The sequence below is a fragment of the Pituophis catenifer genome, unplaced genomic scaffold (assembly GCF_029215685.1).
Source record: "Pituophis catenifer annectens isolate HBS135680 unplaced genomic scaffold, rPitCat1.0.hap2 SCAF_4, whole genome shotgun sequence".
Classification (NCBI taxonomy): Eukaryota; Metazoa; Chordata; class Lepidosauria; order Squamata; family Colubridae; genus Pituophis; species Pituophis catenifer.
Window position 1 is genome coordinate 123641592 of NW_027256884.1, and position 19351 is coordinate 123660942.

General features: G+C 44.3%; 1 protein-coding gene across 6 annotated transcripts in view; it reads left to right on the plus strand.

Moving 5' to 3' along the window:
• Positions 1-1033: 1033 nt before the first annotated feature.
• SYTL2 (synaptotagmin like 2) overlaps positions 1034-19351 on the plus strand; it is an 86001-nt gene continuing 67683 nt past the window's right edge. For 5 of the 6 annotated variants that reach the window (XM_070942942.1, XM_070942948.1, XM_070942945.1 and 2 more), the window contains exon 1: positions 1709-1983. The gene's annotated coding sequence lies outside the window, so the exon portion shown is untranslated. Of the gene's footprint in view, positions 1097-1708; positions 1984-19351 lie in introns of those variants that run through there. The other variant, XM_070942944.1, reaches the window with a different exon arrangement.

The following is a 19351-nucleotide window of genomic DNA, read 5'->3' on the forward strand; positions in this document are numbered from 1 at the left end:
TCCTTCCTTCCTTCCTCCTTCTCTTTTCTTTTATTTTTTCCTTCCTTCCTCCCTCTCTCCTCCTTTCCTCCCTTTCTTTCTTTTTCTTTCCTTCCTTTTCTTTTTCTTTCCTTCCTCCTTCCCTTTCTTTTTTCTCCTCCCTTCCTTCCCTCCTTTTTCTCTTTTCTTTCCTTACTCTTCCCTCCTTCTCTTTTCTTTCTTTCCTTCCTTCCTCCTCCTCCTTTCTCTTCTCTTCTCTCTTCCCTCCCTCTGTCTTCTTTCTTTCTTTCTTTCTTTCTTTCTTTCTTTCTTTCTTTCTTTCTTTCTTTCTTTCTTTCTTTCTTCTTTCTTTCTTTTCTTTCCTTCCTCCCTGGGTCCCTCCTCTGTCTTCCTTCCTTCCTTCTTCTCTTCTCTTTTCTTTTATTTTTTCCTTCCTTCATCCCTCCCTTCTCCTTTCCTCCCTTTCTTTCTTTCTTTTTCTTTCTTTCCTTCTTCCTTCCTTCCTTTCCTTCCTTCTTTCTCTCTCTCTCTCTCTCACACACACACATTCTTTCTTTCTCACTGTTACAGCTTTTTCAATAAACCTGTGCCTTTGCATAATGTGTCCAAAATATAATCATTTCCACCTGATCATTGTTTTGACGATCCATTGCGTTATTTTCTTGGTTCAAAAGCTTTTCCAAACACACCTTTCCCCTAACAAACTTCTCCCTTAGCAACATCACTTTTGGGGCTCCGGCGGGGCCGTAAGTTGAGGACCCCCCGTCCCGTCCTTTCATTCTAAATAAACTCTGATCTCCAAAGCGGGCGAAGGAAGGGACAGGCAGCAGCTCGCAGCGAAAACGAAAGGGAAGAGGCGGCGGTGGGAAGGAGGCGCGGCCGCAGCGCGAGTGAGTCTCTGCTCGGAGTCCCAGGAGGGGCGCGGCGGGGGTCCTCCCAGTCCCCGCTGCCCTCCCATTGGCGGGGGAGAGGAGAGGCGGGGCTGCCGAGCCGAGCCCCGCCCGCTTGCAAAGACCCAGCCAAGTCCAACCGAGTTGCCCAATTCCAGGGGCGGCTCGCTCCGACCGGTCCAGCCCCAGCCGAGCGCAGGCTAAGCCCGTTTAGAGACGCTTTCCAGGTGTGTTTCCGCGGGCGTGGCCAGGCGATGGAGGAAGGGGGCGGTGGGGGAGCCCCTGGCCCCGGAGGAGAAGCCGCTTGCCCACCTGCAAAGCCCAGGGGCTCTTTTGCCTCTTCGAGGGGCAGATCGGATCTCCGCGTCCTCGGCGGCTTTTCCGACAACGCGTGTGTGGGAGAGAGAGGGCGAGAAAGAAAGAAAGAAAGAAAGAAAGAAAGAAAGAAAGAAAGAAAGAAAGAAAGAAAGAAAGAAAGAAAGAGGAGGGAGGAAGGGGAGGAAAGAAAGATAGAGAAAGAAAAGAAAAAAGAGAGGGAGGGAGGAAGGAAAGAAAGAAAGAAAGGAGAAGGGAGGGAGGAAAGAAGAAAGAGAAAGAAAGAAAGAAGGAGAAGGGAGGGAGGAAAGAAGAAGAGGGAGGGAGGAAAGAAAAGAGAAAGAAAGAAAGAAAGAAAAAGAAAAAAGAAAGAAAGAAAGGAGGGAGGAAGGGGAGGAAAGAAAGATAGAGAAAGAAAGAAAGAAAAGAAAAGAGAGAGGGAGGGAGGAAGGAAAGAAAGAAAGGAAGGAGAAGGGAGGGAGGAAAGAAGAAAGAAAGAGAAAGAAAGAAAGAAGGAGAAGGGAGGGAGGAAAGAAGAACAGGGAGGAAAGGAGGGGAGGAAGGAGGAAGGAAGGAAGGAAAGAAAGAAGAGGGAGGGAGGAAAGAAAAGAGAGAGAGAGAAAGAAAGAAAGAAAGAAAGAGAAAGAAAGAAAGAAAAACTTGCTCTGCCAAGCTGCCTTCCCCAAGCTGGCGCTCGCCGGATGCACCGGACAAGACGATTTCTTTCCCCCCTGGGTGTCGAGCTGGCTCAGAGTGATGGGAGTTGGAGTATGAGATGGGATCGCTCCGGGTTTACGCGGTACGCGGAGCGGTTCCGCCGTGGCCGGGGTTGGGCGGGGACGGTAAATCATGGTTTGCCGGGAAAACCGGCAAATTCTGTATTGAATTGGGGCCGGGTTCACACGACGCAGGGAATCCAGAAAGGGGAGGACGGACTTGTAGGGAGAGTCCGGTTCTTAAACTGTGCGCAACTTTTCTACGGTCAATATGTTGAGTGGCTGTCAGTTTTTAAGGTTTTTTTTGCATGCAGGCTGGTTTTTAAAAGCTGCTTTGCAGGTTCTTCCAAGCGGATTTTGCACAGACTGGATTTTTTGAAAGGTTGCTGGTAATTTATTATCGATGTGTTGGATTTATATTCCACTTTTCCCTATGGAACGTGAAGGGGGATGGGATTCCTTAACACTCCCCCCACCCCTTTTTTTTTAAAAAAAAAATCTCAGTCAAACCCTAAAGAGAGCCATTGAGCCAAATGACTTTGTCTTATCCTCTAAACACCTTTCTCCACTACAGGTAGTCCTCGGACCTATGTCCACCATTGAGCTCAGCATTTCGGTTAACTAAATGAGACAAGTGTGTTTTACCCCACTTTGTGACCTTTCTTGCCACTGTTGTTAAGTGAATATCACGGTGTTAATTAAGTTGGTATGCACACCAGGGGTGGGTTCTAATTTTTTTTACTACCTGTTCTGTGGGCGTGGCTTATTTTGTGGGTGTGGCTTGGAGGTCATGTGACTAGGTGGGCGTGGCTAGCTGGTCAGAGTCATTTGTGGAAGGTCCTCGCACTTACGATCAGTCCTCGCACTTACGACCCGACTCATTTGTTTGCTTTTAACACTGATCAGCTGTAGGGCGGCCCTTTGAAGACCCATGACAAGAGTTTAAACAGTTTTTTTCCTTCTAGTCATCAACTGGGACTCAGGAGGCAGCAATAGATTGGGGGTGGGACCAAATAAAAGGTAAGAATAACGTGGGGGGGTGGGAGAACAGGTTCGGTGACGTCATATTGTCACCACTACCGGCTCGGCCAAACCGGGAGAAACCCACCACTGATGCACACCATGGTTGAGTGAATTTGGCTTCCCCGTTGACTTTGCTTGCCAGAAGGTTTGCAAAGGTGATCGCAAGGTGGACCCCAGGATCCTGCGACCGTCGTAAATGTGAGTCGGTTGCCAAGTGTCTGAATTTTGATCGTGTGAATCAGAATCAGAATAGAAGGGACTTTGGAGGTCTTCAAATCCAGCCCCCTGCTCAAAGCAGGAAATCTATACCGTTTCAGACAAGTGGCTCTTCTTAAAAAATAATTCACACGATTTCTGGTGGCAAACTGTTCCTCTGGTTAATCGTCCTCACTGTCAGGAAGTTTCTCCTTAATTCCAGGTTGCTTCTCTCCTTGATTAGTTTCCACTCGTTGTTTCTTGCTCTGCCTTCTGGCGCTTTGGAAAATAAGCTTGACCCCTCTCCTCTTTGTGGCAGCCCCTCAAATACTGGAATTCTGCTGTCATGTCACCCCTAATTCTTCTTTTCTCTAGACTAGCCAGACCCAAATCCTGCAACCGTTCTTCATATGTTTTGGTCTCCAGGGCTTTGATTGTCTTAGTTGCTCTTCTTTGCACTTTTTCCAAAGTCTCAACATCTTTTTTTGAAATGTGGTGACCAAAATTAGATGCAGTATTCCAGGTGTGGTCTTACTAAGGCGATAATATTATTTATTTATTTATTTTATTCGGCTTATATGCCGCCCTATCTCTCAATGGACTCAGGGCGGCTCACAACAATAAAACACAAGCCACAATATAAAATAAAGACCAAAATCTAAAAAATTTAAAATTAACCCTTAAAACCAATTAAAACCCCATCATCAGTCCAGGTCAAGGGATTTGAAAAGCCAAGTTTTTAATTCCCGGCGGAAGATGCAAAGGTCAGGAGCTAATCGGAGCTCCAAGGGGAGTTGATTCCAGAGGGTGGGCGCACCAACCGAGAAGGCTCTACCCCTGGGGGCCGCCAGCCGCCACTGTCTAGCCGACGGCACCCTGAGTAGGCCCTCTCTATGGGCGCGAACCGGGCAATGGGATATCGTTGCTGGCTGTAAGTGGTCCGCCAAATATCCTGGTCCTAAGCCATGTTGGGCTTTATAGGTCATCACCAGCACCTTGAATCTCACCCGGAGGGCAACCGGTAGCCAATGCAAACCGCGCAGGACGGGTGTAACATGGGAGTATCGGGATTCTCCCATCATAACCCGCGCGGCTGCATTTTGCACCAGCTGAAGCCTCCGAGTGGTCCTCAAGGGCAGCCCCATGTAGAGAGCATTGCAGTAGTCAATCCGTGAGGTGACCAGCGCATGAGTAACTGTGCGTAGGGCATCTCGGTCCAAGTAGGGACGCAACTGGCGCACCAGACGTATCTGGGCAAATGCCCCCCTGGTCACGGTCGTTATCTGGTCTTCTATATAATAATGCTGCAATGCTCGTAAGTGTGAAAAATAGTCATGTCACTTTTTTCAATACTTATTTTCAAATGGTCACCTTTGGCGTGGTTGTAACTCCAGGACTACCCTGCACTAACTGGAATAATATTATTAACCTATTAATTACTGGTGTGTAGTTTTTTTTTTTATCACGACATGTTTCTGTCCTGAGTTTCCTAAAACAAATAAGATAACTTTGAAAACAAGCTGGGAAATTGAACAAACTTTTCAGAAGGCAGAGCTTTGGTACTGTTGGCAAAAAAAACCGCCTACATGGGAGCATCTCCAGGATGAGAATTTGACTAAAGTACATTTTGTCCTCTTTCCTGCCTGAGCAGGGGGTTGGACTAGAAGACCTCTAAGGTTCCTTCCGATTCTGTTATTCTGAATCATGCTAGGATAATTGACAAACTCAGTTTTCATCCACTATCTAAATAAATAAATGCAGTTAGTCCTTGACTTACAACAGTTCATTTAGTCACCGAAGTTACAACGGCACTGAAAAATGTGACTTATGACCATTTTCCACAGTTACGACCCCATAATCAAGCAACTAGGTTACTAACTTATCCACTGTAGCGATTCACTTAATAGCTGTGGAAAGAAAGGTCGTAAAATGTGGGCAAAACTTACTTAAACAACAGAAATGTTGGGCGCAATTGTGGTTGTAACTCGAGGACTGCCTGTACAGGCAATCCTCAAATTGAGCTCAAAATTTCCGTGGCTAAGCGAGACAGTTATTAAGTGAGTTTTATCCCATTTTGTGACCTTCCTTGCTGCAGTTGTTAAGTGAATCACTGCAGTTCATGGTTGTAAAGTAAATCCCCATTTATTTTATTTAGCGTTTGGCTTCCCCATTGAGTTTGCTTGTCAGAAAGTCACCAGAGGTGATCACATGACCTCAGGACATGGTGCATGGGGATGGTGCAATGGTCGTAAGTGTGAAAAACGGTCATAAGTCACTCTTTTCGTTGCCGTTGTCCCTTTGATTACTAGAGGAATGGCTGCAAGTTGAGGACTATCTGTATGCAGTTCAGAGACTAATAGATTTAACTGGGTTTTTTTTAATTATCATTTTCAAATATGTAATATAGGGAACAATACAAGGAAAATATATATAAAATGTTTTATAGGTAGCATTTACCACCGGCGAGATTAGCAAAGATGTTTAAAAACATGTCCGCCAGATGTTGGAAATGTAATCAGACACTGGGTATGTATTACCACCTGGGGTGGACATGTGCAAAAGCAAAGAAATATTGGACAAAAATACATACCTGACCTGGGGCACTCACATTGCAGCACTGGTCAAAAGGGCCCAGCAGAGATTATACTACCTGAGACTTCTCAGGAAACAACAACTGAATGAGAAACTGGTGGCAGCCTTCTACCACTGCACCATAGAGAGTATTTAATTTACTGCACCTGTGTATGGTTTGCCAATTGCACAGTGGCAGATAGGACGGCGCTCCAGAGGGTTAACATCATTGCCCAGAGAATCATTGGTTGCCCTCTCCCCTCTTTGGAAGAGCTTTCTAGCTCCCGCTGCCTTAAGAAAGTTCAAAACATTCTTAAAGATCCATCTCATCCTGGGCAACCTTTTTTTTTGAACTATTACCATCTGGCAGACGGTACAGGACAATAAAAACAAGGACAAATAGGCTGAAAAACAGCTTCTACCCCAGGGCAATAACCATATTGAATTCTACGGTATAGTGCAATATCGGGTTTTCAATTTCAGTTATATAGAATGTAAAGGATGTATGTTTGTGTTTTTATTTTTATAGTTATAATGTACACTGAAGACGGCATTTAATTTCGTTGTACCATCTGCAATGACAATAAAGTAAACCAAACTAAGCATACATGGTTAGAAAAGATGTGAAAGTTACATATAGATTATAAGCCAGAAATATTTCTGCTAGGTATAGTACCAGAAAAGTATGATAAAGGGAAGAGCCTTGATAGTACAAGGGTTTAGTGCACCCTGTTATTAACACAGCTGCCTGCAATTTCTGCTGGTTCGAATCTCTCCAAGGCTCAAGGTTGACTCAGCCTTCCATCCTTTCTAAGGTAGGTGAAATGAGGACCCAGTTTGTGGGGGCAATAAGCTGACTTTGTATAAAATATACAAAAGAATGAAGGCTATTGCTTAAAGCATTGGAAGCCGCCCTGAGTCTCCGGAGAAGGGCGGCATATAAATCAAATTAAAAAAAAAAAAAATATATATAGATTTAATATTTCATGTTTTAACAGCAGCAAGAATTGTATTTGCACAGTACTGGAAAAATGAGGAAACACCTACAGAAGAAGGTGTAATTAAAAAAATACTACGATTGTGCAGAAATGGATAGATTGATGTTAAAGATAAAACAAAAAGAAGATACAGAGTATTTTCAAACGTGGGACTTGTTTTACAAATGGTTGGATAATAGAAGTAAAAATTAGGAGCTGGGAAAGTACTATTATGTAAGCAAATGGATCCAGACAATACGCTGTTCACAAAACACTTTGTTGTTGTTAGTTGCGAAGTTGTGTCCAACCCACTGCGACCCCATGGACAACGTTCCTCCAGGCCTTCCTGTCCTCTACCATCCCTTGGAGTCCATTGAAGCTCACGGCGACTGCTTCAGTGACTCCATCCAGCCACCTCATTCTCTGTCGTCCCCTTCTTCTTTTGCTCTCCATCGTTCCCAGCATTAGGCTCTTCTCCAGTGAGTCCTTCCTTCTCATTAGGTGGCCAAAATATTTGAGTTTCATCTTCAGGATCTGGCCTTCTAAAGAGCAGTCAGAGTTGATCTCCTCTAGGACCGACCAGTTGGATCGCCTTGCAGTCCAAGGGACTTGCAGGAATCTTCTCCAGCACCAGAGTTCAAAGGCCTCAATTCTTTGGCGCTCAGCCTTCCTTATGGTCCAACTTTCACAGCCATACATTGCAACTGGGCCTTATGTATGTGTAACTGAAAATGTATAAATAAACTGTTAAAAAAAAGATAGGGAACAAAACAGCCACAAGAATAATCACCTACTAAAAAGCATTCCCCCCCCCCCCCGCCTTCAGATTGGACATCGGAAATCAAAGTTTGGGCATATCTAAACTCTGAAAAAGTTACTTGAAGTTTTGTCTCCATGTTTGAAATCCAAAGCAGCTCATTTTGGATGCTATTGCGGTAAATTTTCCAGCAATATACATAATCCATATATACATAAGTGTCGGGAAGAGGCTTTAGTGGTGTCGCTCGCATTACAACTTTGGGATTGTGATATCTTTCATCGTGCAACATGCTTATGATGTCACCTTAAAGAATTCCAGGTCTATCTGGTCTTAAAAGTATATATTTTGGGCTGCTTTTCAGAGTTGTTGGTCTAAAACCGATGAAGTCCATTATAGACCAGCAACTCTGGTCTATAGAATAGAATAGAATAATTGGCTGCAAAGGGACCCTGGAGGTCATCTAGTCCAACCCCCTGCTCAAGTATAAGACCCTATACCGTTCTGGATAAATGGTTGCCCAATCTAGTCTTAAAAGCTTCCAGTGATAGGTAGAATACTCACAACTTCCTGAAGCCAGCTGTTTTGCTGATTAATGATTCATCTCTTTATCTGTTACTTCTTGTCCTGCCCTCAGCTGCTTTGGAAAACAAGTCAACCCCCTCTTCTCTGTGACAGCCGCTTAAATACAGCTAATCCTCGACTTACGACTACAAGTTGAACCCAAAATCTCTGTTGTTAAGTGAAACATTTGTCAGGTGAATTTTGCCCCATTTTATGACCTTTCTTGCCACCGTTGTTGAGCGAATCACTGTGATTGATAAGTGAGGAACTGTTGTGGCCCGTCAGTGGCCTGTGCAGCTAATAGCTGATTCCGACAGCGAGGAGGCTGGTTTGGTGCTGCGCCAGCAGCCTGTGCAGCTGGCCCTCGAGTCAGACAATAAGGAGGCTGGAGAAGATGTGGTGCCAGAGGCGGGGATTCAGCCAGGGCCTTCAGAACCTCCAGAAGCTCCCTTAAGTAAAGAGGACGAAGAGGAGGAGCCTCTTCTCGATGCACGGGCGTGCAGAGCTGCCAAAAGGCAGGAGTGGCTCCTCAGGAGGAGGTCTCAAGAGTAAGGCTTGGGGCTAATTGGCCCAGTCCCTTAGCCTATTTAAGGAGGAACGCCGACTGAAGCAATTTGCAGGGAACAACTTCGTTTACATACCTTCGTGTCAGCTTCCTGCAAATTGCTTCTGGGCATTCTGCCAACCACAAAAAGCTTTCAGTTATTATTCTGTGAATTCTTGGTGGCTGATAATGCAGTTAATTAACAGCCGTTGTTGTAAAAAACTGGTTTATTTAGTAAACTAAGGTTTGAATGGACTTTGTGTGTGCTGCGTTCTTTGGGGTCCGTAGCTGGGGCAGAATAGGAACATGGTTGTTAAGTGAATCCAGCTTCCCCATTGACTTTGCTTGTCAGAAGATCGCCAAAGAGGATTGTGTGAACCCGGGGACGCTGCAATGGTCATAAACGTGAACCGGTTGCCAAGCGTCTGAATTTTGATCATGTGACCATGGGGATCCTACAAAGGTCGAAGTGTGAAAAATGGTCATAAGTCACTTTTTTCACTGGCGTAACTTTGAACGGTCACTAAACAAACTGTTGTAAGTCAAGGACTACCTGTACTGGAAGAATGCTATCATATCATCCTTCTCTTCATTAGACCAGACATACCTGGGTCCCTCAATGGTTCGTATGGTTTAACCTCCAGATTAATTATCACCTTCCTTCTTGTTCTCTGCATTCTTTCTAGATCAGTGCCTCTCAAATTTAACTGGTAACTTACAACATACCTGTATTTTTCGGACTATAAGACGCACCGGAGTATAAGACGCACCTAGATTTCAAAAAGGAAAACAAGAAAAAAAATAGTTTTGGCCTCCGCGCATCTGGTTTTTGCCCTCCTCAGTCCCCAGCAGTACTCTGCAGGTCTCCCAAACCCTCTGCGCATCCCGCTTTTGCGAAAAACAGGCACATTTTTGGCTGCCTGAACCCCTCATGCATCCCGTTTTTGCCCTCCCCAACCCCCAGGAGCACTCTGCTGGCTTCTCAAACCCTCTGCACATCCCGTTTTTGCGAAAAACAGGTCCATTTTACGGGATGCGCGGGGAAGGTTTTGGGAGGCCAAAAATAGGGCCATATTCGGCCTATAAGACACACTGACATTGCCACCCACTTTTGTGGGGGGCGGAAAAGTGTGTCTTATAGGCCAAAAAAATACGGTACATTTAGCAACTGCTTGAACTTCCAACACTGAAAAAAGTGACTGACAATTTTTCTTTATAAAAAGTTTTTTATTTTATAGACAAACATACACTACATAATCATTCAGTGTATCATTTGAGTACATCTTTTGTGTCTTCTTCTTACTCCTCCAATATTTATCATATCTTAATATTATCATTTCATTTATTATAGCATTTCTCCCACTTTTCTATTAATACATTTATCTATCTTCTTTCTCCTCTTTCTTCTTCACTCATTTCATTACAACATTACCCTATATATATATATATATTCTCTAACCACTAATAAAATTGCCCCCATATCTTAAAATATTCCGATTCCTCTCTTTCTTTAATTGTCAAAGTCAGTCTATTCATTTCTGCACAATCTAATATTTTCTTAATTACTTCTCCCTCTGTAGGTATTTTCTCTGCTTTCCATCTTTGTGCAAATACTATTGTTTCTCACACTTATGACCATCATAGCATCCCCATCCTGATAATAAGCCCAATCAGGCTTTTGAGCGCATGGCAATAAGGCCAAACACTTATTTCAGGATTCAAAAAAATATAAGACAGGGTCTTATTTTCGGGGAAACATGGTACAAGTTTCACAAAATGGAAAAAAGGAGATAACGAGGTGGAATATATACCATTTTACTCACCTTGCAGGAATGGAGACAATTCTGAACGAAGTCCTTGAGGCATGTGTGTTCTTGCTGTTGCTTCTGGGTGTTTGAGTCAGAAAATTAACGATAGGTCTTATCAAACATAGGACATGTTCTGCAGAAAATGTCCAAGAACACCTGGTGGAACACCAAATATAAATTTTGCTTTCCTTTCTTTCTCTTCTTTCAGATTTGTTTAATTTTAGGGGGCGGGGAAAGGAGCCAGAGAAAACTGGCTTGTTGCAAAGAAGAATTTTAGGTTTCTCACATTATTCCTGATCTGAGTGGGGTTGAACTTCGCCTTAGATCACACTTGGCAACTTGTGGACTTCAACCCCCAGAATTCCTCAGCTAGTTATTATTTGAAGTCCTCAAGTCTTAAAAGTTGCCAAGTTTGGAGACCCCCCTCCCCCCGCTCTTACAAATCAGTTTTGCCACCTGGAGGTTCTTTTTGATGCTGGACAGCTCCATTACCTCATTGATGGAAGAAATGTTGGCTTTTTACAAGTGGTCCTTGAGTTATGACCATATTGGAGAGGGTCAATTATGGTCATGATGTCCGTAAAGTGGATTACCACATAACTGGACCTGATTTTATAACCTTTTTTTGTGCAAGATACCCTATTTTGTAGATACCCTGTTTTCCCCAAAATAAGACATCCCCTGATAATAAGCCGAACCGGGCTTTTGAGCGCATGGCAATAAGGCCAAGTGCTTATTTCAGGGTTCAAAAAAATATAAGGGTCTTATTTTTGGGGAAACAGGGTAGATAGATAGATATGGATAGTTAGATGATAAATAGATGAGATGATAGATAGATAGATAGATGATAGATAGATAGATGATAGATAGATAGATAGATAGATAGATAGATAGATAGATAGATAAATAGATAGGTAGATAGGTAGATAGATGATAGATAGATAAATAATGAAAGATAAATAGATAGGTAGATAGGTAGATAGATGATAGATAGATAATGATAGATAGATAAATAGATAGGTAGATAGATGATAGATAGATAGATAATGATAGATAGATAGATAAATAGATAGATGATAGGTAGGTAGGTAGGTAGGTAGGTAGGTAGGTAGGTAGGTAGATGATAGATAGATAGATAGATAGACAGACAGACAGACAGACAGACAGACAGATACCCTGTTTTCCCCAAAATAAGACATACCCTGATAATAAGCCCAATCGGGCTTTTGAGCGCATGGCAATAAGGCCAAGCGCTTATTTCAGGGTTCAAAAAAATATAAGACAGGGTTTTATTTTTGGGAAAACACGGTAAGTAAATCCGTTGTTTGTTATAGGGAGGTTTTTTTGGACGGAAACTGGTTATATAAGGGAAGGTTTCTGGAAAAAATATCGTAAATCACAGTCAGATAACATGACGGGGACTTGGATAGAGTCAAGAACTACCTCTAACCAACCTTAAGCAAAGGCCATTTCATAGGTTCTGAATTCCTTTTCAGGGTTGAACTTCTGTCAGTCACTCCTGGCATAGAAAGGAGAAACAAAACTCTGCAAAACTTGTCTAGCAGTAAGTAAACAGTGAGCAAAATACTACTGGTGAAAGGAGGAAGCTGTTGCAAATTTATAATTCCCTTTACAATGAAAACAGGTCAGCAAATTAAGAAAAAGGTGATTTGGTTATTTTGAAGTTTTGTCTAGAGCCGTTGTTGACTGATGATTCATTTTGTGCTCCTTAATGAGACATAAAAGGAAGTCTTCTACTCTGGCTGTCCCAAGGCAGGTTTCAAAATTCAAATGTATTAATTGAAATAATCCAGATGGTTTTGCAAGAGTTAATGGCACGCCTCTTCCCTCCTAGGTTTTTTTTCCTATTTAACAACTTCTGCTGTGGATCAAATATATTCCAAGTTCAGTAGGACTTTTAGGGAGTTTTCTCTCCTTGGCAATAATTTCTGGTAGACTTCGCCCAGTTTTCATCAGTCATGGTGGCCTCACCTACCATGTGGCAGGTGTGCCTTAGATGCATGTGATTTGTTTATTTTTTTTGAGTGTTGAAAGAAGAGGCAAGAGAAGAAATGAAAATAGATTAGATTTTTCTCATGAAAAGGAGGGGGAGAGGGAGGGAAGGAGAGAAGGAAGGAAGGAAGGAAAGAAAGAAAAACAAAGGGAAGGGAAAGAAGGAAGTAGGAAGGGAGCGAGAGAGAAAAAAATTAAAGAAGAGAGGATGGATGGTTGGAAGGAAAGAAGAAAGGCAGGAAGGGTGGGTGCATGGGAAAGGAGAAGGGCAAAGGGATGGAGGGCAGTGGTGGGATTCAAATTGTTCTACTATACGTTCTATGGGCATGACTTGGTGGGCATTGCTTGGTGGTGGGGTCATGTGACTGGGCGTGGCCAACTTGACATCACTTATGGCAAGGTGGGTAGGCACCTTGCGGGCAGGGGCAGGGCCAGCCAGAGATGGTATTTGTCGGTTCGGTGAACTAGTTAAAATTTCTGCAACCGGTGATCCCGAACCAGTCTGAACCAGCTGAATACCACCTCTGATGGAGGGAAGAAAGGACGAGGATGTAGAAAGACAGAAGTGAGGGAGGGAGATGAAGAGAAGATGGATAAATGGATGTGAAAAGGTAAAATGAGGGAGGGAGTGAAGGCAGAGGAAAGGGAAAGGTAGGAAGAAAAGGAAGGAAGGAAGGAAGGAAGGAAGGAAGGAAGGAAGGAAGGAAGGAAGGAAGGGTCTCTGTGTTCAGATTAGGCCTGGAGAAAGAAGATAGTAGATAGTTCACTAACTATCTACTTCAGTGATGGCTAACCTTTTTGCCGTCGCATGCCAAAAGTGGGGGGAGCCGGAGGAAGTTGTGCGTGCATGTGCCCATACCCATAATTCAATGTGCCCCACCCCCCATGCATGTGCGCATGACCCCCCACACACTCCCGCAGCTTTTGGCACATGATAGCAGGGTGGGCCCGGTAGGACCATTTTTCGCCCTCCACAGGCTCCAGAGCCTTTCTAGGGGCCTGGGGAGGGCGAAAACAGCCTCCCCCCCCAGAGGCCCTCCGGAGGCCGGAAACAGCCGGTTTTTTCGATTTCGAGTCCCACCGGAGCTGAGCTAGGGCAATGCTCGCATGCCACCGATATGGCTCCACGTGCCACCTGTGGCACGCGTGCCATAGGTTCGCCATCACGGATCTACTTCCTTATTTGCTGGTACTTCCAACAACCCAGTTCTTGCCTTTGTGTTTTGTGTACCGATTGCCTAATGTTTGCAAGGTTATTACCTGAGCAAAGAGATTTGCCTACTGCAGAAAAAAGTTTATGCACCTGGCTGGTGATAGAGTATATGACTAACTCAAAAAGACCAGCATCTCTCATGTAACACATCAACAAACTTTTTAATCCATAAACTGATGACCTTCCCATGAACGTCAACTCTGATTTTCTCCTTCAGAAATACTAAACTGCTTAATTTCTCATGCTCTACCGTGTTTCCCCCAAAATAAGGCCGGGTCTTATATTAATTTTTGTTCCAAAAGACGCATTATGGCTTATTTTCCAGTTATGTCTTATTTTGGGGGGGAAAATACGGTACTAAATGCCTCCGTCTGCTGACGATCTTAACTCAGGCTTATTTTTGGGGTAGAGTTTATATTACGAGCATCCTGAAAAATCGTGCTGCGACTTATTTTCCGGTTGGGTCTTATTTTTGGGGAAACAGGGTAGTTAAAGGAAAAATACAACGATACCAAAAACTCTTGCGTGATTTAGATGCGGTCTCAAGAATTATTTTAGTCTTCTGGCATTGAGAAGAATAAATGGTTCAAATGTTTGTCTCTTTATCTGTTCCCTCCTTCCGCGAACCAACACGAGGAGCCCCAGTTCAACCTTTAAATAGCTGTCAACTTTTATGGGACAAGAAGAGTTGACGTCTCCTTTTGATTGCGGCATAGCAAAACTTTTTAAAACGAAGTAAACGGTGAAATAAAATCAAGAATAATGGGCGCCCATTATTCTTCAGCCTCCTTTCATGTTTCGGGCACTCGCGAGAGAAATATATCTGACTTCCTCTCTGGACTACTTCGAAGGGCTGCCTTTGACAGCCTTAAACTAAGATTTATAAATGAAGTTTTGAGCTTTATGGTGCAAATAAACGGAGTGAAAGGATGAAGATGAAACAAGGTAATCCAGATGACAGTTTAGTTAGTGCAATGTATATAACCTATACGGTATGTGAGGATAAGGTCAAAGCAAAAGCAGCACCCTGACATCAGGAGTTCCTCCCATAGCTGTCAGTCTGTCAGGGTACACCCCGGGACTGAGATACATGAACACACACACAGAGACACACACTCTCTCTCACACACACACACTTTCTCCCTCTCTCTGTCAAGTAAATCTTTCAGCTTGCTTGTGTCGTTTTTCTGCACTAATTGCAGGTTTTCTAGTATCACTAATAAAACTAGTTTATCAGGAGTTGTGGGCTTGAATCTCAGCCTGCAAGCTTTCTAATTCAATCAGCCTCAATGAAGCTGCCATCTTCTTCTTCTTCTTCCTCCTCCTCCTCCTCTTCCTCTCCTTTTTCTTCTTCTTCTTCTTCTTCTTCTCCCTGTCCTCCTCCTCCTCCTCCTCTCCTTCTCCTTCTCCTTCTCCTTCTCCTTCTCCTTCTCCTTCTCCTTCTCCTTCTCCTTCTCCTTCTCCTTCTCCTTCTCCTTCTCCTTTTCTTCTTCTCCTCCTCCTTCTCTCCTCCTCCGCCTCCTTTTCTTCTTCTTCTCCTCCTCCTCCTCCTTCTCCTTCTCCTCCTCCTCCTCTCCTTCTCCTCCTTCTCCTTCTCCTTTTCTTCTTCTTCTTCTTCTCCTCCTCCTCCTCTTCTCCTCCTCTTCCTTCTCCTCTTCTTCTCCTTCTCCTTCTCCTCCTCCTTCTCCTCTTCTCCTCCTCCTCCTCCTCCTCCTTCCTCTTCCTCTTCTTCTGCTCCTCCTCCTCTCCTTCTTCTCCTCCTCTTCCCTCTCCCCCTTCCCCTCCCCCTCCCCCTCCCTCCCAGAATTTACAAGCCCTGTGGTTTTGGATTTACAATAATTTTGCTGGATTTTGCTGCATTTACTTCTTTTTCCCGGCAAATGATGTATGTCTGTAGACAGTGTTGCTCAATGACTGCAGATTGGCTTAATGACCATGGTAATTTGCTTAATGACTGCTGCAAAAAATGTCATAAAATCGAGTTGGTCATATGATGACGTGCTTTATGACTTGCACGACCTATTAACTGGGTAATTTTGAGCTCAATTACGGTCATCTTATGACAGTGCTGAACAAGTGGTACTTCATGAGCCGTGATGGTGCAGTGGTTAGAATGCGGTACTGCAGGCTACTTCTGCTGACTTCCAGCTGACTGCAATTTGGCAGTTCGAATCTCACCAGGCTCAAAGGTTGACTCAGCCTTCCATCCTTCCATCCTTCCAAGGTGGGTAAAATGAGGACCCAGATTGTTGGGGGCGATAGGCTGACTCTGTAAACCACTTAGAGAGGGCTGTAAAGCACTGTGAAGCGGTATATAAGTCTAGGTGTTGGATGGAAGAAAGGGAGGGAGGAGCTGTAATGGCGTAGTGGTTAGAATGCAGTATTGCAGGCTGACTTTGCCTACTATCAAGAGTTCGATCCTGACCGGTTCAAGGTTGACTCTGCTTTCTATCCTTCCGAGGCCGGTAAAATGAGGGAGTAACACACTGACTCTGTAAACCGCTTAAAGATGGCTGTAAAGAACTGTGAAGCGGTATATAAGTCTACGTGCCGTTGCTATAACTAGTCCTCAAAGTTCCAGCTGCCATGATCCCACGTTGCATAATTGGGATCTAAGCCCTGGGCAGCCGGCCCAGATCTCCAATGGTTGCAGCATCCTGCAAGTCATATGATTGCGATTGGTGATCTTCCCTGCCGGTTTCCACAAGCAAAGTCAAATGGGGAAGTCAGCCGTCCTAATCAAGTGATGTCCTTGAATTAACTGACTGTAGTGATTTGCGTAACAATAGTAACTCTGGATCGCTAGAACTGCCGTTGCTATGCAGCGGCATGCTTTATGACCACGCTGGTCAACAATGAAAGTTCCGGTCCCTGTAGATGAATGATGAGGGAAGCTCTTCTGTGGTCTCCAGTAGGACTTTCATTCAAGTTGAACTCAATACTCTATACTTCTTTTCCCGTTTTGTGTTCAGTGAGTAGATCTTTTCTCTAAAGCTGAGGGGGCAATATATATTTGAAGCACAGAATCAAGCATTTATTTGTAGCATAGAATCAAGATCATGGGGAGTGTTAGTACCATTTATAAGGCCTTGGTAAGACCACACTTGGAATACTGCATCCAGTTTTGGTTGCCACGATATCAAAAGGTGTTGAGCAGAGGTGGGTTTCAGCAGGTTCTGACCAGTTCTGGAGAACCGGTAGCGGAAATTTTGAGTAGTTCGGAGAACCGGTAGTAATAATTCTGACTGGCCCCGCTCCCATCTATTCTCTGCTTCCCAAGTCCCAGCTGATTGGGAGGAAATGGGGATTTTGCAGTAACCTTCTCCTGGATTGAGGAGGGAATGGAGATTTTGCAGTATCCTTCCCCCGGAGTGGGGAGGGAATGAAGATTTTGCAGTATCCTACCCCTGCCACACCCACCAAGCCACGCCCACCCAAGCCATGCCATGTCACCGAGCCACACCCACAGAACCGGTAGTAAAAAAATTTTGAAACCCACCACTGGTGTTGAAGCTCTAGATCACGGGTGTCAAACTGGCAGCCCATTGGCCAGATGCATCACGTGAAGCCACGCCCACCCCAACTCCATGAATGGGAAAAAATTGTCACAAAACGTCACATGACGGCAACGTGACATGCCGAGTTTGTTTAGATGAAGACTGCAAAGAAGAGCCACAAAGATGATTAGGAGACTGGAGGCTAAAAGATACGAAGTATGGTTGCAGGAATGGGTATATCTAGTTTAATTTAGAATACAATAGAGCTGGGAAAGGACCTTGGAGGTCTTCTAGTCCAGTCCAGGAGAACCTACAATCTCAGACAAGTGACTGTCCAGTCTCTTCTTAAAAACCTCCAGTGATGAAGCACCCACAACTTCTGAAGGCAACTTCTGTTCCACTCGTTTAATTATCCTCACTATTAGGAAGCTTCTCCTTAATTCCAGGTTGCTTCTCTCTTTGATTAGTTTCCATCCATTGTTTCTTATCCTGCCCTCTGGTGCCTTTGAAGAATAATTTGACCCCCTTCTTCTTTGTGGCAGGTCCTCAAATCACACTTGGCCAATAAAGAATTCTATTCTATCTATTCTATTCTAAAAAAAATACTGGAATAATTGCTATCCTCTATCTAAATACTGCTAATAAAAAGAAGGAGTAGAAGTTGTAGACATGATAGCAGTGTTTCGATATCTCAGGGGCTGCCACAAAGAAGAGGGGGTCAACTTATTCTCCAAAGCACCTGAGGGCAGGACAAGAAGCAACGGATGGAGACTAATCAAGGAGAGAAGCAACCCAGAACTAAGGAGAAATTTCCTGACAGAACAATTAACCAGTGGAACGACTTGCTACCAGAAGTTGTGAATGGTCCAACACTGGAAGTTTTTAAGAAGATGTTGGAGAACAACTTGTCGGAAATAGTATGAGGTCTCCTGCTTGAGCAGAGGATTGATTCATTGACATTATTTTTCTGGTCTTCCTACCAATGGCTCTTATTTCTGTTTGAGTCTATTTCACTATTGCAGCTGTGTACCTATTTTTTTTTTTTAATTTGATTTATATGCCGCCCTTCTCCGGAGACTCAGGGCGGCTTACAATGCACTAAGCAATAGCCTTCATTCTTTTGTATATTTATACAAAGTCAGCTTATTGCCCCCACAACTGGGTCTCAATTTACCTACCTTAGAAAGGATGGAAGGCTGAGTCAACCTTGAGCCTTGGAGAGATTCGAACCTGCAGTAATTGCAGGAAGCTGGTCTTAATAACCAGCTTAATAACAGGGTGCCTTAGACCACTGTACTACCAAGGCTCTTAATGACTGGAATTGCCCAGGTATGTATTACCTTGATGGTATTTCCTCCAGTGAGTTTAGATTTTAACATCATCTTCACTGTCGTGATATATTCACTTCTAACCAGAGGTGGTATTCAGCCATTTTAGACCGGTTCAGGTGAACCGATAGCAGAAATCGTGCGTGGGCCTGCCCACCCACCCTTGGCTCTATGCGGTCCTATTTAGGCACCTTTTTGAGGCTGGGCGCATGTGCTTCTGTGAGGTGCACGTGTGAGCAAAGCGCATGCACGGAAGGCCGGGCGTATGCATAGTGGGGCTACATGCGCGGCGGTGGTGCATGTGTGGTGGTGGTGCATGCACAGTAGTGGCGCATGCACAGTGGTGATGCTCTCTATTTGGGGCTGCCCTTGAAGACTACTCGGAGGCTTCAGCTGGTGCAGAATGCAGGCACGCGGGTTGTGATGGGAGGATCCCGATACGCCCATGTTACACCTCTCCTGCGCGACTTGCATTGGCTGCCGCTTGCCCTCCGGGTGAGATTCAAGGTGCTGGTGATGACCTATAAAGCCCTACATGGCTTAGGCCTAGGATATCTGTCAGACCATCTGCAACCAGCAACAGCTCCCCATCGTCCGGTGCGTTCTCACAGGGAGGGCCTCCTCAGGGTGCCGTCGGCTAGACAATGTCGGCTGGCAACCCCCAGAGGAAGAGCTTTCTCTGTGGGCGCCCCCACCCTTTGGAATCAACTCCCCCGGGGGCTCCGGTTGGCCCCTGACCTTCGCACTTTCCGCCGCGAACTAAAAACATGGCTGTTTAAATTGCCCAGCCTGGATTGATGGGGTTTTGATTTTTAATGTATTTTAATATGCGTTTAATATGTATTTTAACATGTTTCTTACTTGGATTGAGATTGTATATCTTAATTGTTGTGAGCCGCCTTGAGTCCTATGGAGATAGGGCGGCATACAAATCTAATTAAAATAAATAAATAAAATAAAC